We start from the raw sequence: 23,958 nt of genomic DNA on the forward strand, positions 1-23,958 counted from the left end.
AGGTGTGAGGAGATGGATCGGGGGGTGGGTGGGAAATGCCAGACCAGGACCTCACCTTCTCCCCTCTTTGATGGTACATGTTCCATTCCAGGGAGAGTACATTTCAGCTGGTCCGGCCTGCAGCAAGACAACAGGATCCTGGTGGAGACTGAGTAGTGCCCCCTCACCCAGGGGTGTGAAGGAATCCACCCATCCCAGTGGGATGTCCCCTCACAGATTCCAGTAGATAACACCCTTCCCAGGTGCAGCAGGGCTTGGTGTTCTCAGCACATTGATCCAGATGGGGGAGTCAGGGCAATGTCTGCCTCCAGAGACTGCCTACCCTTAGGGCATTGAGTTTTGGGGCAGGGATCCCCTTACTGGCAGATAGGGCAACAGACCCTACTGGTTGTCATTCACATATATTAAAGGCTGGGACAGTACTTTAGTCCACCTGACCAGGGAGGTTTTACCTGTAAGTAATTTAATCTGCCTCTTTAATGTTTCCTCCTCCTTTTTTTACTGACACTGCTGCTGCTAAGTTGCTTTAGTCGTGTCCGACTCTGTGCGACCCCATAGACGGCAGCCCACCCGGCTCCCCTGTCCCTGGGATTCTCCAGGCAAGAACACTGGAGTGGGTTGCCATTTCCTTCTCCAAAGCATGAAAGTGAAAAGTGAAAGTGAAGTCGCTCAGTCGGGCCTGACTGTTAGCGACACTGCAGCCTGTGGCTTATAAGGGAGGTGGGACCTCCATTTGATGTCATGTTCTTTTCCCCAGTCTTGCATATCATGACCTTTGAAAAGTGACCATTGATCACTGATTTTTTTTTTTTTTTTGACGAGGGTAGTCAGTTTCTCTAATCCCCTAGTGGTGGCTGCCTGGTTTGCATAGTGACAGAGGAAAGTTTGGGTTAGGCGAGATACAGTAACCACACAAAACAAGGCATATTTGGAGCCCTTACTCAGAGGGAGGGGCCAGTATAATCAATCAGTCTTCCAGTCCCTTGCCAGTTGGGAACTCCAGTGGATGACCCTAGACTTTTGCAGCTGCCTTGGAAATATTTGGAACACACAGGTCATGCTGGTACAGCATTAAACACGCAGGTCATGCTGTTCCAGCATTAACCAAGTCACTGTATTTCAGGGGCATGCAGTTATCCTTGGCAGTGCACCATCCCACACAGGCAGTACTGTGGTCACTTTTTCTGTGCACCCATCTGTTGTATCTATTGAAGGATCAGCTGCCAGGGCTTGCACCTAAGCCACGTCAACTTCTGGTTGCCCTGGGGTGTTGGCACACTCTGAGCTAGGATTTGGAGGATAGTGAGGACTGACTCAAGCTCTTAACAGGCAAACTCAAGTGACTTTGCACATATCCTGACTCCACAAGGGCTTATTCATAATCAGCAACCCCTCAGCTTTCCATTTTCTAAGCTGTGGGGTCAATCCCCTTAGAACAGCCCAACTGTCAGTGCAAAGGGCTAATGACCGGAGCTCAAGTGTGTGCGTGTGCGTGTGTGTGTGCGTGCATGTGCTCAGTGGCTCAGTTGTGTCCGATTCTTTGTGACCCCTTGGACTGTAGTCTGCCAGGCTCCTCTGTCCATGGAATTCTCCAGGCAAGAATACTGGAATGGGCTACCATTTCCATCTCAGGGGAGCTTCCTGACCCAGGAATCGAATCTGTGTTTCCTGAGTTTCCTGCATTGGCAGGCAGATTCTTTACCACTGCACCTGCTGGAAGTGATCACCAAATGCTGAGTTCAGCCCTCTGGCAACTGCAGTCCATTCCCGTTTCCCTCCAGATGGTGTCAGTGTTGGGCTGAAGAGCGACTGCAGTCCATGTGGATGGGTCACCACCCCAACCGGACTCGTGCAACAGGCATTAGCGGGAATCTCCCCGACTCCCTCCCTACAGACTACAGGGTTCTCCCCAGGATTGGGGGCAGGAGCATTTGGAGGGTCTCCACACTCTGCAGCGCCTGATAGCATGTGAGAGAACTTACATACAAGGCTTGTCTTAGTGCCTGTGGATGAGTAGATCTTGGTACCCACCCTAGAATCTTAGTAGTTTATATAGAGGCTTTGATTGGGTTCAATCATGTATTCAGTCTAGTTGGCCTTCTACTGCACATTACTCTCTCAAGGCTGTATCCTTGAAGAGCTTTCACTGTACGACTGGAGGACAGGATGTATACTTATACTTCAAGGACAGGGCAAGGGCCTGAAGAGCCTCTGATTGCCCTGGTCCAGCTTGGAGGTCACCTGGTGGTCATGTCCTTTTGATGACCTCCTCCAACAGCCACGTGGACCAAGAGTTTGGAAGCATTTTTTTTTTCCCAAAGAAAAAAATCAGGTAGGTATTGCTACCAGAGGGAAGAAGAAAAGATGCTACCCAGGTAAAACCAATGATGTTTGCTGTCTTACAAGGCTTGAGTGTAAGGAGTGCCATAAGACAGTGTTTAATTCCACTTGATTGTATAAAGAGAGCCATCAGTTCAAAGGATTTGGAAGTGGGCAACAAACTTTCTGGAGGAAACAAATTTAATTAAGCTTGAGGAATGAGTAGGAATTGACTTGATAAAAGGAATTCTAGAGGTGACTGAGTGGAGTACAGGCAAGGGATCAGAGTGACCTGAGTGTATAAGTTGGTGAAGGAGGGAGGTTGGAAGTGCCAGAATGCAAAGATGACCTTGACAAGATACCTGGAGCTACAAGAGCTGCAGACAAGCCTTCAGGCAAAGTTGGCTTATGCCAGCCCATGGAGTAGTCTCCACCCTCATCTCTATGCCTGGATAACAACCCTTCCGGCTTCTATAGCCGTTGCCTCTGGAGTTCTGGTAACACCTGCTAATGCTCTGTGATGCTGCTTCCTAGTTGTTAGCACAGTCTGACGTCCGTTTATGCCCTCCTGTGACCAGCTTAGCTCACCTCTTGTAATTTACTGTGCCAAGTCTTTTCAGCCTAAGGGCAAGAAAAGTTTGCTGCCGACCTTTCCCCCCTTTCAGAGTAAGCCAACGGACGAGCTTACTCCAGCACTGTCAAACAGAAGAAAAATCCCTGCCAATCAGAAAATCAAGTGCACAAAAGCAAGTAGCAATTTGTAAGAAAATCAAAGCTCCATGGGTGCAAGTCACATCCCTATGGTACCTCAGCTTTGCCTCTGTGAGTCCATAGGGAGACCTAACACTGTCCTGAGGTATTACCCAATCAACAAGTTCATGCAGACAAGGAGCTTAGTTTCCTGAAGGAAGGGAGACTAGGTTGCTGCTTGCAGAACAGCTAAGTGTATTCAGTTTTATTATGAGCCAGGTTTAGTTTGAATTAGTTACTGTATAGATGTTAGTTAATTTCTTTCTTGTGCCAACACTGGGAGGCAGATGCTATTATTCCTAACAAGGAAATGGAGGCACAGAGAAGTTAAGTAATGTGCCTAAGGCATTCTAGCTGTGGAGTGGAGGATCTTGGGTTCAGATCCGGGTGGTCTGAATCAGGAGCTGTGCTAAGGAGCATGTCACTTTATGCTGTAGCTAACTCTGGTACTTTAACCAAGTGACCAGAAAGGCAAATAAACTCAACTCATTATAGAAAGGACTTTAATTTTCCTCATAGCTGGTCAGGAAGGGCATTAGAGTCCAGAGGCTGCTACCAACATTTCTGTTTTATGTGTATTATTTTTCAATCAGGCTAAGGTTTTACTTTCATAGACACCAAGAAGTCCCCTTTATCTTGGCATCCCTCCATTCTTATTTAACAAGAGCTCTAGACTTCTTGTGGAGAAGGCAATGGCACCCCACTCCAGTACTCTTGCCTGGAAGATCCCATGGATGGGGGAACCTGGTAGGCTGCAGTCCATGGGGTCACTAAGAGTCAGACACAACTGAGTGGCTTCACTTTCACTTTTCCTTTCATGCATTGGAGAAGGAAATGGCAACCCACTCCAGTATTCTTGCCTGGAGAATCCAGGGATGGGGGAGCCTGGTGGGCTGCCATCTATGGGGTCGCACAGAGTCAGACATGACTGAAGCGACTTAGAAGCAGCAGCAGCAGCTAGACTTCTTGTGCACCTACTCTTTTTAATCTGTCCTGATAAGACCCATTTGCCCTGATTTCTCACATTTTAATTTTTTTTTTTTTTTTTAGAGCAGGATACCTAAAGACCATGAAATCCTGTGGCTAATATTGACCAACTATCACAGGATAAATTTGATACATTACCACACTCTGAAGACCCTGTTCACATCAGGGGGGAAGTTGAGGAGGAGGGACAATGGAAATGAAGGGGTAGAGGACCCCATCTTGCCCCACTTGTGGGGATGGGGCTAGATAAAGGGACAAAGTGACTAGGTGGAGACCAGGACCACTGGCTGGAATACTATGAGAGTTTCCTTTAGGAAATGCAGTAAGCTTTCAAAGATGCTTGGAAACAGAAAATGGCAAATGACTACCTTGGCCAAATGGGCCTGGGTTTGAGTCTGCGAACTACCACTTTCCACTGTTGGCCTAGAACCGAAATCATCTCATCCCATGTGAGCATGAGGGCTGACCAGCATCTCTGAGTTGAGCAAACTTGTCTGTCTTGTCACTCGGGACGTCTGCTTATACAGAAGGTTGAGTACCAATCTGGGGTTGAGATTCTGATGGAATACTGATTTTTCCTTCTTATGTTGTTGTTCAGTCACTAAGTCATGTCTGACCCTTTGAGACCCCATGGACTGCAGCACGCCAGGGTTTCCTGTCCTTCACTATTTCTCGGAGTTTACTCAGATCCATGTCCATTGAGTTGGTGACGCTACTCAACCATCTCATTCTTTGTCACCCCTTCTCCTCCTGCCCTCAATCTTTCCCAGCATCAAGGTCTTTTCCAATGAGTCAGCTCTTCACATCAGGTGGCCAAAGTATTGGAGCTTCAGCTTCAGCATCAGTCCTTCCAATGAATATTCAGAGTTGATTTCCTTTAGGATTGACTGGTTTGATCTCCTTGCTATCCAGGGGACTCTCAAGAGTCTTCTTTAGCACCATTGTTTGAAAGCATCAATTCTTTGGCATGCAGCTTTCTTTATGGTCCAACTTAGGAGGCTGGCTGTCTTTCAAACTTCTCAGTGATTTTGGGGTCAGAAGTCCATCTGTGTTATCATATATGTGACTGATTTTGTACATATCTCCGGGGCTTGACTAGGGCTATGTGAGTAGACACTTTCCTACCCAACTATGTGATCTGAGAATGGGCTAGTGGGTCATTTTCCAAGTGAAATGCAATCTATACCAGTTCTCTGTGGTTGCTGAGAGGATAAAACGTGTGGGGCTGTTGGCTAGTCTACTAGCTTGCCATAAGTAAAGTCTACCTGAGAATGAGGTCTGGCAGAGGAAAGCAGGGCCAGAAAGTGGAGAAGGTGTCAAAGTGCTCCATAGTCATCATTTGGGCTCATAGACCTGAAGCCAGAGGCCTGATTTTTTAATATTTTGAGCCAGTAAATTTCTTGTTTTGCTGAGGTCACTTTGAATTAAATTTCTGTCACAAGCCATACATTTCTGACTAACATGCAATTAGGCCTGATGCATATTGTCTCAGGTAACTTAGATATTATAATGTCCATTTTACAAATGAGGAAATGGAGGTTTGGAGACCCAGGTAATTTGCATGAATATTACAGGTAGTCACTGAAAGAGCTAGGATTTGACACAAGGCCGATCTTGAATCTGAAGAGAATGTACTTTCTCTAAACCTTTGAAAATGTTTTCAGGTTTGGTTTCTTTTAGAAACATAAGCATCTGTGCGTCAAAGTCTCCTTTAGAGAGGCTACCTTCCTCATGCTTGGTTCTAGAATTTAGTCAGTGCATCGTCGGCTGACTGGAGTAGTTGTTTATACAGTCTATGAGCTTGCAGTTTATGGTATTTTGTAATTTTGTTTTCCCTGTCATTTTACTAATGCAGCTTTGTGAGCAAACATTGCCTATGATTTAAATCTGCCACAGTAATGAAACTCAATGAGCACACACACATACACACGTTTCCTCAGAACAGTCCACAGCTCTCTGATTAATCTCATGTGTAAAGTACAGTGTTTATACAGGAAATCAGCAGGTGGCAATTAGCATCTTTGAAATTATCTGGGAAACACAACTGGAGCTGCCACTTCAGGATGGAAACATAGCAATAACCAGCAAAGTGACAAACCCCCTAGGAGCTGGGAATGAATCAGGCTGGGAGCCGGGGCTGCTAGGCACACAACAGCTGGTGGGGCAGCTCGGTGTGGATCACAGATTGTGTGCCAGCCTCTTACTTTTCCTCCTGACAGTCAATAAGCAGTCTTTGGGTAGAGACATAAAATAGTGGCCTGATAGGCAGACCATTGTAGAACAACCTTCAAAAATACTCACCCCCGCCCATCCCCCCCACCCCCCACCAAATCCTCAGATCTTAGTCTAGGTGCAGACAGACACTGGTGCTACTACTGTATGAGTTGTTAAAATATTGAACTATTTCCATGTTGGTTAGTAAACAGCTGCTGTCTTGAGCTTGCTAAGTGGCATCCCACTGCTGTTTTCCCGGGGACCGCCTCAGCTCTCTAGGATTCACTGATCAAAAGCTGAAAGCCTGACTCCCACTCCAGTGCTGAGTTCAGGGTCCATTCTGATTGGTCTGTGCCTGTGGTGTCTGGTCGTTAACTATTTGAAACATCATCCCACGGGAGTTTCAGGGACCACTGCAGAAGACAGATTCAGAGGATGGGTTCTGGAGAAGGAAGAGGAATTAGTGCATGGACCGTTTTATGCTTGAGATGCTCTTTCTCAATAGCTGGAAAAAAATTCAGTATGTATATCTTTGCCTACATCTCTGCCATCTCTTTATCTCTATCTCTATCATTTCTTGCGTATTAAGTGTCAGTGAATCCCAACCTTTGCTCTTCCAATTGCAAGCAATATGACCTCAGACTCAGAATCAATGGCAGTCATTGGTTCTCAACCCTGTGTGCACATTAGAATCACTGTCGGGAGCTGTAACTACAAAATACAGATGCTTGGACCCCATCCACAGAAATTCTGATTCTGTAGATCTGACATGAGGTCCAATCATCAGAGTGTCTTTTTCAGAATCACTCCTCAGATGATTTTTAAGGGGCCATTGTACTACCAACAAACTTTCTAAGCTTCAGCTTTCTCATGTAATAAAAAATGAGTACCAGTGTTGAACTCTGCTCAATGTTATATGGCAGCCTGGATGGGAGGGGAGTTGGAGGGAGAATGGGTATATGTATACATATGGCTGCGTGCCTTTGCTGTCCCCTGAAAGTCCCCTGAAAGTATCACAACAGTGTTAGTCGGCTATACTCCAGGATGAAATAAAAAGTTAAAAAACTGAGTACCAGTGCTTGTTTTGTGAGATTCAATGAAAAAAGGTATGGAAGACTCTTTAGCAGAGGGTGTGGCACATAATCTTGTGTTAGTTCTGTTAGTAATTCATATACAGTACTTTAAAAAGCAGTTTTTATTGTATTATTTTGTAAATAATTACAGTGGTAACAAGTAAATTCATCCTAGTTATAAACAAATAACAGAAAGAGTAAAAAGTGATGAAAGGTATCCTTACTCCCTGTGTGCACAGAGGTGGACATTGCCACATTCCTATGTGCATCCTTCCAGAAATTTACTTTCGCTTTTGTTTATGTGTCTTTAAAGATGTTGTTGTTCAGTCGCTTTTTGTGACCGCATGAACTGGAGCATGCCAGGCTTCTCTGTCCTTCACTATCTCCCAGAGTTTAGTCTTTAATGTAAATAGAGCCATTTACACTGTTCGGTGACTTCTTTCTTTTTGCTTAGCAGCAGGTCTGTATGCCTTACAGGTCTCTCCATGTCAGTAAGTAGGCATGTACTCTGTCATTTTAACAATTGCATCTCTCATATGTATAATGGATGCACCATAACTTAACCTTTTCCCATATTTATGGGCAAATATTTTAGAGAGTTTCTAGATTTTCACTCCAAACAAATCTGCAGTGAATACTTTTGTCTAGGCATTTTTGTGCACAGGGGTGAGTTCTCTTTAGATTATCCCTATAACTGATATTACTGGGTCGAAGATGATTGCGTAAAATGATGTTAAGTTTTGCTAAATTGCTCTCCCAAAAGCTGTGCCAATTACATTCCTAATGAAGAATGAGAGTGCTGGGGACTCCCCTGGTGGTCCAACGGCGGAGACTCTGTGCTCCCAACGCAGGGAACTAGAGCCCACATGCCGCAACTAAGAGTCCTGCATGCCTCAGTGAAGACCAAGATCCTGCATGCTGCAGTTAAGACCCAAGGCAGCCAAATAAATATTAAAAAAAAGAATGAGAGTGTTGATTTTTCCATCCCTTTCATCTCCCACATTTAAGGGAGTTATTTTCATTTGTAGGAATGCACAGCCCATATTTGCGTAGCAGGACATAGAAATAGTAAGTCTCCATCTTTTGCATTTCCCTGATAAATAATGATGTTGAGCACTTTTTCCAGTGTTTATTGATATACGATATTTCTGTTCAAGTGTTTCACTTGAAAAAAGTAGGACTTTGAGCCTTTTGAATTTCAGTCTATGGTTCATTTAAAATTCATGTTTGTGTATAAAGGAGAGAGAGGGAGGAAGTTCTTTTTATTTTTTCCCTAATTGTTCAGCATCACTTGTTAAAAATTCTTCTCTTCATTGCATTGACTTGACACCTTTGTTTAAAATAAGTGGATTGAGTAGGTGTGAGTCTTCTTGCTTTTATTCTGTTCCACTGATCTATTTCTCTATCCTTACTTTGAGTCTTTGTCTTTTAATTGGAGATTATTGATGTACTTTGTTGACTGCCTGCTATATATCCTCATTTCTTTAATTAGGCCCAAACTTTCTTGGTAAAAAAGGGAAGGATACAAAAAGCAGATAAGGCAGATGACTATCCAGCCACTAGTAAACTAGTTCACAAAGCCATCAGGAGAATGGCCTGCTTATTGTTAGTGGGGGTTTCCTTCTACTAATCAGTGGTCACCAGATAAAAGGATTATGCAACATGGATTTGCCAACGTTTTCTACCTTAGTTCTGACCATGTCAGTGAAAGAATAGGGCTGCAGTAGCTAAAAATGTCTGGGGCTCACAGCTTCAGCCCAGCTTCCTTGAGTTTATAGCCCAAGCCCATCTCTCTCTCTCTTAATCCTTTGCTAATTGCTCATAAACCTCCCAAACCACTCGCCAGACCTTCTGCTAAAGTGGAACTGGCTAGACCATGTGCTATTCTACTGGTAATTGCTGCTTATTCTGCCCATGTCATTGGCATGTGACTTCTAATTATAATATCATTATCAGTAAAAGGAGACCCTCTGTTTTCATTTGCCAGGACTGCCATAACTACTGCACCCTGGGTGCCCTGAACAACAGAGATTTACTTGCTCATGGTTCTGGAGCCTAGAAGTCTGAGATCAAGGTGTCCATAGGATTGGTTTCCTTCTGGACCTGTCTCCTTGACTGTGGATACCCGTCTTTTCCCTGTCTTCACGTGATCTTCTGTGTGTATCTGTCTCTTATCCCTTTTCTTAGAGGAATACCAGTCATACTGGATCAAGACACACCCTTATGACCTCATTTTAACTTAATAGCCTCTTAAAACACCCTATCTTGAAATACAGTCACATCCTAAAGTATTAGGGGTTAGGACTTGAACATATGATTGGTGGTGGGAGGGGGACACAATTCAGCCCATAACACTCTCTGGGTGGTCAGACATGGCTTTGGCCCCATTCAGTCACAGCTAGACCCCTGGCTGAACCTGGCTAGATTCAGCTGTGGTTTGGGCTCACCTCATCTTTGTGGTCCTAAGAATATACATCTCTCTGTTCTATCTTCTTCTCAATTCTTTTTCTCTTAAGATCCTCCCTGAATTCATGATTTGAGTTTTATTGTTATATATATAACTGGAGAAGGCAATGGCACCCCACTCCAGTACTCTTGCCTGGAAAATCCCATGGATGGAGGAGCCTGGTGGGCTACAGTCCATGGGGTCGCTAAGAGTTGGACATGACTGAGTGATTTCACTTTCACTTTTCACTTTCCTGCTTTGGAGAAGGAAATGGCAACCCACTGCAGTGTTCTTGCCTGGAGAATCCCAGGGACAGGGGAGCCTGGTGGGCTGCCGTCTATGGGGTCACACAGAGTCGGACACGACTGAAGTGACTTAGCAGCAGCAGCAGCTATATATAACATAGCCAAAGCTTTTGTCAATTTATTTTTTAAATATGTTTCTCTCATTTAATAAAATAGATTAACCTTTGGATCCATTTGCCTTTTAAGTTTTGTATCTTTTTATCCCCATCACACTTTATGTTTCTGTTTATGATACTTGTTCTTTGTCTCCCTCCCCTATTCTGCTGCATATTATTGCATTGATTGAGTTTCTTTGGTTCATTTTTTTCCATATTGGGTTTTTAGAAGTTATAGATCCTATTCTGTTCTTCAGTGGTTGCCCTAATATTTTAACACATTAAAAACTCATCACTAAATTAGAGCACAATGTGGGGGAAAAAAGCTAAGCAATATAGAAAGGAGGCATAACATGAAAAGCAAAACTTTTCCAGACCCCTGACTCCATTCCTCAGCATAATCTACTTTTGAACCATTTTTCTTTTGAATTATTATGCTTGTTACTTTCATAGCAAATAATTTTTTATGCTTTTTACTGTTTTTATTTGTTATATACAGACAGTATTTATTGAAGCTCTATTTTGAAAGTTAAGGGATAGTCTTATCTTACATATATACAATGGAATACTACTCAGCTATTAAAAAGAATGAAATAATGCCATTTGCAGCAATATGAATGAATCTGGAGATTATCATACTAAGTGAAGTAAATCAGACAAGAGAAAAACAAATATCATATGATATGGTTTATATGTGGTACTTTAAAAAATGATACAAATGATTGTATTTATGAAACAGAAGCAGACTCACAGACAAAACAAATTTATGGTTATGAAAGGGGAAAGGTTGCAGACAAGGACAGATTGGGAGTTTGGGGTTGACATATATACTACTGTATTTAAATAGATAACCAACAAGGACCTACAGGGAACTCTGTTCAATATTCTGTAGTAACCCAAATGGGAAAAGAATTGGAAAAGATTAGATATCTGTAGATGTATAACTGAATCACTTTTCTGTACACCTGAAACTAACACAACACTGTATTAATAAATCAACTATGTAGTCCAATATAAAATAAAAATTAAAAAGTAAAATAGTTCCAGATTAAAAAACAAAAGAAATGCCATAATATCTTTGTGAAACCAGTGATAATATGGTCAAACCTATGGAAAATTTCTTTAGACAAAGGAATAAAGTGAATAAATCTTTGTCAACAGGCCAAAAAAAAAAAAAAAAAAAGGAAAAAGGAAATCTTACTTAAAAGTCCCCACCTCCAAATTTAACTAGCTAATTATTTATAGTTCTAGCAATTATTCCTCTAAAGTTAATATGATCTACAAACTTTAATTTATTGTTCCAATATCTATCTTCAGACAATATCATCTGATACTATCAAAGATGTAGAAATTAGTACTCCTACATTTTTTTGCTCTCCTCTGGCTCCCAACTTCTGTGTATTGCCACTTTCATAATATTTATATTTTGCTAATAGATTTAACACAGAAATAATTGAAAATGAATAAATACATGTATTATTATGGTATGATAAATATAATATAAATATCTTTCATTCCAGAGCTAAGTACTATGATTGGACTTGTCAAAAGGAAAATAGGATCTTATGCTGCTAAACATGTATGCTTGAAGGTAAGTGTTCCGTGGCATCAAAATAAATTGGATTATCTTTTCTTAGAATCCATCAATTGCTCAAAAATCACTTCACACTTAGGTTGGCTTTATATTTAGACTCTAACTTCCTTATATAGCTTTCTTTGGGAGAAAGTGGTTCTGGAATTTCTAATTGCCTTTCTTTTTATTTTTCTCTCTGTAGCTCAAGAAGCTTGTCTTTATAATTTCCCTAAGCATAACCATATTTCTAACAGATGTCCAACTCCACTCTCTGCTGAGTATGGTCTTTTTTTACAAAGACATCTCCAGCTCTGCCAGAGGCCTCTGACTTCCACCTTGGGTTTAAACTAATTGTTTTGCAACCTGCTACACAAATGTCTAGGGGGTCTCCCTTTATGTATTGGGCTTCCCTGATAGCTCAGCTGGTAAAGAATCTGCCTGCAATGCGGGAGACCTGGGTTTGATCCCTGGGTTGGGAAGATCCCCTGGAGAAGGGAAAGGCTATCCACTTCAGTATTCTGGCCTGGAGAATTCCATGGACTGGATAGTCTACAGGTAGCAAAGAGTCGGACACGACTGAGCGACTTTCACTCACTTTATGTGTTACTAGGTTAGAGCCATTGTATCTTAGATGCTATGTTTTCCTCTTTTTTTGAAAAAAATGAGCGCTTTTTTTTGTTTTTAAAAGAACAAGTACCAATTTTCTGACTCCTTGAATGTCTGAAAAATAACTTTGTTTTATAACATTTTATGTGTATTTTGGCTATTCATAGATTTACATTTCCTTACTGTGGGGAAAGTTTTCCCTTACTATTTCTTTTATTATTTTATCCCCTCCATTTTCTGTGTTTCCTTTTTCTGAGCTACTGACAGACAAATGGCAGAAATTCTGTATTTATTCTCTACTTCTCTGAACTTTATTTATGGAAGACTTTTAATCTTTTTGTTCTTTTATGTTCATTCTGGGAGTCTCTTAGTTTGATCATAAATTCAGGCTCTTAGCTCCGTGATTCTGTGCTGTCCATATATTGTCAAATTATAGTGAATATATTTTATAAATTTCCAAGTTTTAATTATTTAAAGTTTAAATAGTTTTAATAATTATTTTTCTTAACAGGAGTTTTAAATATGATTTTAAAAAATAATTTTATTTATTTATTTTTGGCTCTGCTGGGTCTTCATTTCTTTTTTGGGTTTTTCTCTAGTTGTTGCAAGTGGGGACTACTCGCTGGTTGTGGTGCTTGGGCTTCTCATTGCAGCGGCTTCTCTTTTTGCAGAGGCCTGCGGACTTCAGTAGTCGTGGGTCCTGGGCTCTAGGACACTGGCTCAATAGCTGTGGCTCACAGGCTTAGTTGCTCCAGGGCATGTGGAATTTTCCCAGATTAGGGATTGAACCCGTGTCTCCTGCATTGACAAGTGGATTCTTTACCACTGAGCCACCAGGGAAGCCCTTTAATGTGGTTTTAATGTGTTTTTAATGTGGTTTCTTATTGAATATTTCTGAAACTATTAATTATAGAATTTAACATTTTCTTTTGCCTCTCCAACTAACTGTCATTTTTTAGGGGTTTTCTCTTTCATGGATTCAAAGCTTTTTTATGGCATTAGTTTTCTTCATAGGTTGGACTAGAGCTAGAAGTCTGGACTCCACATAATTTTCTCTCAAAACTTCATAGACATTGCTTCTCTGTCTTCTGATAGTGTTGTTAAGAAGTCTGATGATATTATGATCATTTTTTTCTTATATGGGTAACTGGTTTTACATTTTTTAAATTTCTTGGAGCTCTTAGGTTATTCTTTTTGTCAACTGAAAGGTAAGCATACCTTCAGGAATCACAAAAATATTTGGGAAATAATGTTATTAAAAAGTAGGTAACAAATTGAGTAAACTGAAAAAACTAACACATAAGAAACAGGAAAATAGGAAATATGGGATAGAAAGACTTTAAAATACAAATAACTCATATTTTAAGAGTTATTGGACAAGAAATAGCATTCACAAAACATTTTATAGGCTGATATGAAAAAGAAGCACTAAAGATCTTGAAACGAGCACACTGACATTAAAAAAATCCCTCAAGATAGACTAAACCATTGAAAAGACACCACTGAAAACAAATCTGTGATGGTTTGTCCCAAAGTGCAGTACAAATGGGCAACAAAAAGGAAAGAAAAGAAACTATGAGGCAAAAGTTAATATGGAGGATGAATCTAAAAGTCCCTGCAAAGCAATTTACCAATGATTTCAAATTTGTGAGGCAAAGCAGTTTTGAACTCAGACTTACATTCAGCTAAACCAGCATCACATGTGAGCTTCTCATCCAGCTGGAAAAGGAATGAGAGATTCTTATCTGTGAACTTGGGATTTCTTGCTGATTTGTTGAAAAGATCTGTTTTTATACCTGTAGCATCCTTCAGTGCATATTTTGGACTCTAATTTTCTCTCCTCTCTCTCTCTCTTTTTTTTTTTTAACATAAAAAAGACATACCCAATAGTCTTTTTATGTTTTAGAAACTGAATTCTTCAATTTGTGTGTGTGTGTTTTTAAAATAACAGTTCTGAAACTGTTTTATGTGTATCCCAAAGGAAATATATTGTGGAAAATGAGAGACAAGCTTCTCACTGCCAGAAAAACGGGGGGAAATGTGGAAAAAGGAAAGGGTTGAATAAATCCAGTGGTGTTGGATTCGACCTGGAAATATCCATGTGAATTCATGGTTTTAAATATGGGTAGAAAAATACAGAAATAAAATAGTAAATAGTATTATGTATATATATATGTCTTTCTTTTCTATCTAATGTCTGAGATGGTCTCATAGCAGTGACAACCCAGTAATAATGAGTACACCTAATACTCATATCTTGGTATCTAAATCCCATTCTCCAATAAAAAGAGTCAAGATGTCTTGGAGAAATGTGTGACTCCAAGGCAAGGGTAGGGAAAGTACAGTATTAACTTGGAATATCATATACCAGCAAGCAAGGAAAGTGCTCAGATGATGGGGACATGGGAAAAGGCCTCAGGAGTCAGTTTTAAGAGTCTCCCACTGACCAAATCTGGGGCGGTTTGAACAACAAAATAAATAATGATAGTTCTGGATGATGAGTAAAATAAGAATCCATGAGTCCATATAGATATTACTATATGAAAAAATAAATGGTGAGGAGGGAAACATTTTGCTTACAGTAGAATTCCAACTAGTAAATCTATTAATAGAAGCCATGAGGGAACTAGAAAATCACCATTTGGCAATAACCAGAGTAATAATTTTTTTTTAGGTAAGAGTCATTAATGAATGTTAAAACTGGTAAATACATGCATGATGAGAAACAGGCTAGTTATATCATCTTGGAGTATCTCCCAAAAGGAAATTTATTGTTTACAAAAGGAAAAATATTAACTTTATGGTAGAAAAACCTGTCTGCCATCACCTTAGCCCAATGATCATATATCTTTCTTTCTGCACTACAATGTAAGTCCCCAAGAATGGGGATTTATTTCTGTTTTATTCACTTCTGTACCTTGAACACCTAGAGTAGTGCTAAGCACATAGTAGATGCTCAGCAAGTAGTTTTTGGCTGAATATCATATTCATGTTTATTCCTGTATTTGTAAGCTCAACTTCAACAGCTATATTGTTTGTAAGCTCTATATCCTTATGAATGTCTTATCTACTTGATCTGTCACGGGCTGAGAGAACTGAATGAACATTTACACTGTGTTTTTGTCTAATTCTTATAGTTTCTGCTGTTTTTGCTGTAAGCAGTCTGAAGACATGCTATTTGGCGTATAAACATTTATGATGGTTAGATCTTCATGTGGGTTGTACTTTTGTCATCATTAACATAAACCTCTTTGCTTAGTTTAATACTTTCTTCTTTAAATCAAATCTCACAATTACGGTGTAGTTCATGCTTTCTTTTATCATCTGTATTTTATTTTTTAGCGCTCTAACTCATTGCCTATTCATTTATTTAATCCAATCAGTTTTCCTAAGATTCTGCCCTTGTTTACTTTGTTACCCAGTCAAGAGAAACGTGACTATTTTGAGACTGTTCTGTTAGTTCTAACAGAACGATTTTCTCTTTACTTCTCCATCTGTCAAGCTATCATTTCACCTTGAAATGTGAAATGTTCTTCAGTTTCCCAGGTAGAGCTAGTTACTGTCTCCAATATGTACATACAATATTTTGTATTTCTAGAATAGCCTTTAGCATGTTTTTCAAGTTATGTTTTAATGATGGCTTTGATAAGGAGATTTCATTCTCTCAGGTTTGAACTTCCCAAGGCCAAGGATGTTACAGCAGTTGGTATACTGGCTTCTCCTTATGTATCACTTCAGTTTTCACCTTAAGGTACAGGTAACGCAGCACTTGTTTTTTTTCACATCCCCTGAAAAGTAAGTCACACTTCTCTAAGCATTAATAGGCAGTGCAGATCCTACTGAAGATTTTGTCGGGAAGCGATGGAGAGTTTTACATGACACTCCACACAGCATGCGACTTCCAAAAAAATCCTTCTGCGAAGTGTCTCCTAGCTTGTTTCTTCTTGGATAAAGTTTCCAGATTGTCAGGCTTCAACTACCTTCTTTCCCTCACTGTTTCTGAGAATTCTCCTCTTTTTCCAGGGCAGGAAAACATAACCTCTCACCCTTTAATTTTGTGGTCTGTGACCTAAGTCTGATGCCTGGGTTCTTCAGGGCCTTCATAACTGACACCCTAAGCCTAGGGTTTGGAGAAACAGAAACCCTTTCCCTCAAATGATTTTCTCTGCTGTGAGTTTCAAAAGCCTATTTTTAAAACTAAAAAAGTGAGCACCCATGCTTTTCTTTCTCTTTGTATCTCTGTAACTCTACCCTGAGGGCATGGATCTTAGAAGCTTTTGCTACTTCCTGGGTGGGGAAGATAGATAGAGAAGTAGGAGATGCTCTGGAATGAAGCACAGATTAAAGTTAGAAAATGCTCCTCAAGACGTACAGAGTGACGTGGGCCACAGTGTAGGGTCACGGCCTTCTCCCGCCTCTCCATCCTTCTGCCAAAAGCTGCAAAATCTTCATATCAGAAACCAGAGAATCACTATGGGCCAGTGATGGGACTCGGATCAAGGTAGGAAGAGACCATGAGAAGGAGGCGTGGTTGGTATGATGACAAGTCACAGCTTTTTATCCTGAAAAAAGGATTTTTATTTTCTGTTTCATATTTAGACTGTGAACAAATCATCTCCCCTTCGCTGCCCTTCAGCTGTGCTGGAGTGGGCTTGGAGGGTCGTGACTCTCACCCTGGTTTACTATGCACAGGCTAATGGGACTGAGTGCCAGTTTTACAGTCTCTTGAAGCCTCAGTCCTCTCACCTGCAAAATGGGCTACCAAGGCCCCACTGCTTTGCCCTGCATGGGTTTGTGGAGGACCAAATGAGCAAGTTGACATTGTAGTAATTGAGTCCTTTCAAAAGTGTAATATATGATGGAAAATGAGTGTGCAAAGCTTTGGGAGACCTGTTCTTGTATTCTGTCCTTCAAGGGCTTCCTGAGATATCAAACTTGCTGGCAAGGAAGACAAGGCATTCTGACAATGGTTTATCTGCCTTCTCTTGGGACAATAACTTTGCTGCTTCAGGGGATACTCATAGGTGCGCATCCAAAAGTGAACAGCAGAGGGCAGCCTGTGCTCAACAATGATAATATTCTGCCGGCTCCAGGAAGCTCGAGGATGTGGTGGCCAGGAATTAGGATAAAATGCTCATGCTGCTGCTGCTGCTGCTAAGTCGCTTCAGTTGTGTCTGACTCTGTGCGACCCCATAAACGGCAGCCCACCAGGCTCCCCCGTCCCTGGGATTCTCCAGCCAAGAACACTGCAGTGGGTTGCCATTTCCTTCTCCAAAGCATGAAAGTGAAAAGTGAAAGTGAAGTCGCTCAGTCGTGTTCGACTCTTAGCGACACCATGGAGTGCAGCCCACCAGGCTCCTCAGTCCATGGGATTTTCCAGGCAAGAGTACTGGAGTGGGATGCCATTGCCTTCTCCGAAAATGCTCATAGAATCCATTAATATTGAAATCTTGGAGAGCAGCTCAGGATTGTTGTTTTTGCTGTCTGTAGTTCTTTAAAATTATGGGTTTGAAAGGAACACACATTTGGTTTTGAAAGGTTAGAAAGGTACAAGAGTTTATAAGAAACTCCTTACCGTGGCCCTGTACAACCTGGTCTCCCTTTCATCTCTCTCCCTTCAAATCCTGTATTCTCCCCTGGCTCCAGCTCTCCCTTGGGAGCCCATCTTTGCTTTGCTCTTCCCTCTCCCAGTATGACTCTTACCCAAGATTTCAGTGAGGCTTGTTTGCTCACCTTCTTTACATCCCTTCTTCTTCTTTTTTGTAAATAATTTCATTTATTTATTTTTGGGTGTGCTGTGTCTTCCTGGCTGGGCAGGCTTTTCTCTAGTTGTGGCGGGTGGGGGCTACTCTCTGGTTGCAATATGTGGGCTTCTTTTGTTAGGAAACACAGGCTCGAGGGCACTCAGGCTTCAGTAGTCTTCATTCACAAGTGTGTGGCCTTCGTTCAGGAGCATGTAGTCTTCATTCTGGAGCATGTGGTCTCTGTATTTTCGGCTTCTGGGCTCTAGAGCACAGGCTCAATAGTTAAAGCACATGGACTTACTTGCTCTGTGGCACGTGGGGTCCTCCCAGATCAGGGACTGAACCTGTATCTCCTGCATTGGCAGGCAGACTACTTACCAACTGAGCCACCACGGAAGCCTCATCACATCCCTTCTTAACACTCCCTGTCCTCATTTACATGGTGCCTGGAACACAGTGTTACAAAAATTTTTTTCCTTCACTAATCAGATAGGTGAAAAGTCGTCTCTTATTTGCTCAAAAAATTGAAAAGACATCCCTGATAAAAGGCAGAGCCTGATCCTGGCTTGCAGAGCCTGCTCACTGTGGGCAGGGTAACAAGCTCTGTCCTTGACTCTGGGCATGGTCCTGTGACTTGCTTTGACCAAAGGGGTATTATTGGATATGATGCAGGCAGAGGCTTAGTGCAGGCTCAGTGCTTGCTGTCTTGTACTTTCCTATTTACCGTAAGAGCATGCCTCGGCTAGAGTGCTAGGGAATGAGAGACATTTGGAGCAAAGCAGAGCCCGGACACCTGGCAGAGGCTAATCCAGATAGCTGATAGCCAGTTGACATCCATGTGAGCAAGCCAGCCAAGCTCAGCAGAGCCACCTGGCTGACCCTCACCTCACCCCAGGTATATGTATTAAATGTCCTTATCCCACTGGTCTCTCCAGACAGACTATGAATTTAGAGAACTGTGGGGCCCAGAGCTCCAGGCTACAGAGGAGCCCTGGGGAGCCCCTGTAGCTATGTCTGGATCTGGGTCTGGGCCCTCTGCTGGGGCGTCCTCTACAAAGCAAGGTATGTTTTCCTGGTCTCTTATAGTTTCCCCAGGTCTGGAGAGCTCTGATGGTGCAGAGGCTGTTTGGCTGGGTTGGGAAAAAATCTTCATAATTGTCAACAAACTGGCCAGAGCTAGACATCTGATGGAAAGGGTCATGAGTGGCAGGCCGGCTGTTGCTGCCCGTGCCTGCCTGTAATGATGGATGGGAGGCCTGGGGAGCATGGAGACATTTACGTTTCCAAAGGCAGGGCATTTTCTCCCAGGGCAAGGGGCTAGTGGAAACAGGGTAGAACAAATCACTTTACATTTTCTCTCTCTATTATTTTTTTCTTCTGATGAGAAATAACTGTTACTCCCAGGGCATGATAGACAAAGGAAACAGTATCAGAACTGCATGTTTTTTTGAAAAAATTTTTTCCTCTGGATTTTTAATCTTAACGGGACACTGACGTTTCAGATAATCTGATGGAAACTATGGACCCATTCCCCAGGGATAATACTTAGAAATACAAAGCTTTACTTTTGATGTCAGAGAATTTACAGTTTCTTTGAAACTGATTCATGGAAATTAGGGGTTTTTAGGAGAGAGAGAGAAACTGGAAGGGGAAAAAAGGAAGACAGAAGTAAAGATGATATCAGAAAGAAATGGGGAGACTTCAGAAATGATTTGTTGAAGAGTTTTAACCAAAGATTGCTCTGGTTCCAAATACATTCCCTCTTCACTCTGCACTAATCCTAGAACCTCTGCTTCTAAAGATCAGTTCTTTCATTGATATTGTGCTTCATGTATCATTCTGCCAGTTTGCCATTTTCAGTCAAGTATGTATATTTTAGATTCATTCATGATGATATGCATTGATCTAGTTTATTCACTTTAACTTCTAGACAGTGTTCTATGGAATGAATACACAATCTTATTTATTCATTCCCTGATAAAGAGACATTTAAGTAGTTACTTTTTCCCATGCTACCAGTAGGAAATATCCTCATATGTGTCTCCTTGTATACAAATGAGAGAAGTTCTCTATGAACAATATCTAGAAGTAGAATCACGGGGTTATGAGTTTTTAAGTTTTATAGATACCTTGCTTTGTTCTCTGGATTCTATGCATCAATTTATAGCTTCCAACAGCAATGTCTAAGGGTTGTACCCATTATCCTTTCTAGTGCTTATTGTTTTCTGACTTTTACATTTTAAAATGAATCTGATGAGTGTAAAATAATATACATATATTTTTTAAAATTTATATTTTATTTACCTCTTTTTTTTGGTATTTGTGTTTCTCTTCTGCAAATTACCTGTTCATATTCCTTGCCCATTTTTTTCCCTTGGTGTATTGAAGGTGATCTCTTCTGGGGTCTTTGTCATTGATTTCTTTTAGTTTGGCCATAGCTCTAACTCCTTAAAATTTGGTAAAAAAAAATAGATTAGCATGGTAGACAAGAAGGTCTGAATGTGGATTTAGGGTATTCAGTTTGAGTCCTGACTCTGATCCTAACTGGTTGTGTGAATTTGCACAAGTTTTTAACCTAAGCCTCTGTCTCCTCTCTTGTAGAATGGGGAATAACCATCTCTACTTTCCAAAGCCAATGTGAGGCTTAAGTACCTGAAATGTATGAGTGATCGGTAGTTGAGTTGAAGAACCCAGATGAAATTGTCTCTATGCCCAGATGTGAACTTGCCTATGACATAGCCTCCATGAAGGAATTCAGACATCACTGTGGAACACAGCTCTCCTATAGGACAGCCCTGCTGTCCTTCATATGGTCCTAGGAATTGACTCACGGCGCTGGAGGCCCATAGACTTCCCTCGGGACAGATCCCATCTTCTCTGCCACATCCAGAGAAGCCTCCTCATGAGGCTGTTATTGACCTGCACATCAGAACAATGGTTCTGGGATGCTGAAGCCCCTAGTGCCCACTCGGGAAACCAAATCACTTGAAATTAACAAGTCATTTGGAGTTAACAACAGCAACAACAAATCAATAGCTAACCTTTTGGAATACTAACAGAGTAAGTATATGTAAAGCATTTAGAACTTTGCCTAGCAAATAGAAAGCACTATGTTTGCATTAATAATAATACTAAGTAATGAAATAAATGCTTATTATTATTAGAAATAATTTAGTATTGTTAGAGCAAATAATAATGATAACTATTATTACTCTGATGTTGAAATGCTAAGCATTGAGCTAAGGAGAATGGGTATAAATTTATTTAATCATCATAGCCATAATATTTTTTATTATTTTTTTTAAGTGTAAGAAGTGCCAGGGGTAGACCTCCCTTGCCAGCATTTACCTAAGGTTCAGGTTTGTTGGAAATATCCTTCCTCTGTGGCCCAGGTAGGACTGTTGTACCAGGAGGAGAGTAATTTTTCTCCTTAGATGATGCTAACATCTCATCTAGTGTTTGTTTGTGCTGTGCTAAGTCACTTTAGTTGTGTCTGACTCTTTGCAACCCTACCCTATGGACACCAGGCTCCTCTGTCCATGGGATTCTCCAGGCAAGAATACTGGAGTGGGTTATCATGCTCTCCTCCAGGGAATCTTCTCAACCCAGGGATCAAATCCACATCAATTTTGTCTCCTGCATTGGCAGGCAGGTTGTTTACCACTAGCGCCACCTGGAAAGCCCAGTGTTTATAAATTAAAAATTTACAAAGTGCTTTGCGTGTGTTGCTCATTGAATTATCATAACATCCAGTGTAGCAATGTTTTATCTCCTTTTTGAAATATACCCCACTCAGCTTCCATGAGCCATAGCTCCTGGGCATCTTCCTTTATCACTGGCCACTTCTCAATCTTCTTTTGCTGGTCCCTCTCCTTCCTCTAATCTCTAAATCTAAGAGTTCCTCAGAAGGTCTGATGTCTGGTTTCTACCTCCAGAGCTTCTGATTTAGTTGATATGGTGGTAACGTCTGGGCAGTAGCACATTTGAAAAGCCCTTTAGGTAACGTATTGAGCAGCCAGAATCAAGAACCACCCATCTATATGCTGAAGTTGTCCCCTTTCAGTCTGTATCTCAGCTCTCTTTTGGATCCGGAGAGTCTACTTGTCATGTTCACTTGATTGTCCCTTAGGAATTTCAGTCTTATTATGTCCCGCACTGAAAACTTGATTTCTCAGCTGCATTCCTCTGCTTACTTATTTCTCCCTTGTTTTTCATCATCTTAGCAAATAGCGTAATTGTTTCTCCAGTTGCTGAAGCCAAAGACCTGGGAGTTGTCTTTGATCCCCTCCCTTTTCCTTGTCCTCTTTTTTTTTTTTTTCAGTCCATCAACAGGTACTGCTGACTCTACCTCCAAAATTCATTCTTAATCCCCTGTTTTCCTGCCACTATCTTAGCTAGAATCAGCACCATTATCTCTTTCCTGGATTATTTACTTCAGTGATGATCTTCACCCATTTTTCTTGTCTTCATTCTTGCTCCTCTCCAAAGCTGTCTCTGCAGTGTCCAGAGTGATCGTTCAATCTGAAGTGAAATCAAATTGTTTCATTTCCCCTCAATCATTTCCCGAGGAGAAGATGCCTCACTATGCCTTTTCAAGGTTCCACGGCTCCTGCTTCTCTCTCCAAACTCCCTTCAGTCCATTCTTCCATCTTACTCATTTTGCTTCAGCTGTACTGGACTTTTTTCTAGTTCTTGGAACACTTTCAGACTCATTCCATCACATCAGAGCCTGTGTTTTACTTCTTTTACTTTGATCATTCCTGCTTTAGTCTCTATAGACTCCTTACTCTTCATGTCTCAGCACATCAAGTGTCACCTGGGCAGAAGGGAGTGATTATAAATGGTATTGTATTTTAAATTTTGGCTTTTATATGTTATTATTAATGTGTAGAAATAGAACTGATTTTTGAATATTTATCTTATATCCTGTCACCTCGCTGAACTCATTTATTCTAGTTGTATTTTGTAGATTACTTGGAATTTTCTATGTAGCATATCATGTCCTCTGTAAATATGGACCACTTTATTTCTTCCTTTTCTCTTTCTTTTCATCAGTATGCTTTTTTCTTTTCTCTTCTCTTCTCTCTCCTCACCTTTTTTCTTCTCTTACCTTACTGCACTGGCTAGAACTTCCAGCACTGTATTACATAGCAGTGACAGAAATGGATGTTCTTGCCTTGTTCACAACTGTCTAATCTTTTTAAACACAAAGTTGCATGATGCCATGGAGAGACAGAGCGTGAGTGTTAAAGTTAATCAAACTCATAGTCATACAGATCCTATCCACTATCTATGTGATCTTAGAAAATGATTTTTTATGTCCCCATGTTTCCTTGTCTCCAAAGTTGAGATAATAATATCCATGCCTTGGTTTTGTTAGGGAGCAGGCAAAGTGCAGAGGCTATGAGCTGGGTTACCTGGGCTCAGATGCTAGCGCAACCACTCTCAACTGTGACCTCAGGCAAGGTTTTCATCCTCTGTGCCTCAATTTCCTTTTCTGTTAAATGGGAAAAATAAGATTAACCACTTCATCAAGTTGTTGCAGAGATTGAAGGAGTTGATAAATGTGAAGTGCTTCGTATCTGGCAGTAAGCCAGAGAAGTGTTTGTCATTTGGCTCAGTGGCAAAGAATCTGCCCTCCAACGCAGGAGATGCAAGAGGCGTGGGTTTGATCCCTGGGTCGGGAAGATGCCCTGGAGGACGAAATGGCAACTCACTCCAGTATTCTTGCACGGAGAATCCTGGGGACAGAGGAGCCTGGCGGGCTACAGCCCATGGAGTCACAAGAGTCGGTCACAACTTACTAAGTAACAACAATACTTAGCACAGGGCAGGTCCTTGGTAAA

General features: G+C 41.3%; 1 long non-coding RNA gene across 1 annotated transcript in view; it reads left to right on the top strand.

Annotated features, from left to right (window-relative positions):
- The window catches only part of LOC139179721 (uncharacterized), a 60,384-nt gene that overhangs the window by 8,552 nt on the left and 27,874 nt on the right, over positions 1-23,958 (top strand). Inside the window, exons 2-3 of the long non-coding RNA XR_011564052.1 lie at positions 11,710-11,780; positions 20,714-21,172. This is a non-coding gene — a long non-coding RNA (uncharacterized lncRNA). The remainder of the gene's footprint in view (positions 1-11,709; positions 11,781-20,713; positions 21,173-23,958) is intronic.

This window comes from Bos indicus, chromosome 25 (assembly GCF_029378745.1).
Source record: "Bos indicus isolate NIAB-ARS_2022 breed Sahiwal x Tharparkar chromosome 25, NIAB-ARS_B.indTharparkar_mat_pri_1.0, whole genome shotgun sequence".
Classification (NCBI taxonomy): domain Eukaryota; kingdom Metazoa; phylum Chordata; class Mammalia; order Artiodactyla; family Bovidae; genus Bos; species Bos indicus.